Genomic DNA, 494 nt, shown 5'->3' on the forward strand with positions numbered 1-494 from the left:
CAGCAATATACCTAAACTCGCTGGTTCAGACCTATGTGCCCTCAAAAAGCTTGCGTTCTGCAATGTGAACGACGCCTCGTGGTGCCATCCCAAAGAGGCACAAAATCACTCTCACTGACCTTTTCCTGGACTGTACCCAGCTGGTGGAACGACTTGCCTTTCTCAATTCGAGCAGCTGAGTTTTCAACCATTTTCAAAAAATGTCTAAAGACACATCTTTTTCATCAGCACCTGACCATTTAATACTAGCATTTACCTAATGCAGTGTTTTGTCAAAGTTAACGCCCTGCTGGCTCAACATGCCAGCAGACTGAAGTTTCTGTCTGCAGCCAAATGATATGTCTGTCAGAAGATGGATTCGAACCTACTCCTCCAGAGGAGACTGCGATCTGAATGCAGCGCCTTAGACCGCTCGGCCATCCTGACACTTGAGTTCAGTGAGAGCTGACTTTGTTGGAGCTACACCTAAAAGCAAGGACATAAAAGCTAGTGAT

At 46.2% G+C, this 494-nt stretch overlaps 1 non-coding gene across 1 annotated transcript; it reads right to left on the reverse strand.

Moving 5' to 3' along the window:
* Nucleotides 1-343: 343 nt before the first annotated feature.
* trnal-cag (transfer RNA leucine (anticodon CAG)) lies at nucleotides 344-426 on the reverse strand. The gene has a single exon. It is a non-coding gene; the product is annotated as a tRNA-Leu (tRNA).
* Between the last annotated feature and the right edge of the window lie 68 nt (nucleotides 427-494).

The sequence above is a fragment of the Sinocyclocheilus rhinocerous genome, unplaced genomic scaffold (assembly GCF_001515625.1).
Source record: "Sinocyclocheilus rhinocerous isolate Xijiao unplaced genomic scaffold, SAMN03320098_v1.1 scaffold13662, whole genome shotgun sequence".
Lineage (NCBI taxonomy): Eukaryota > Metazoa > Chordata > Actinopteri > Cypriniformes > Cyprinidae > Sinocyclocheilus > Sinocyclocheilus rhinocerous.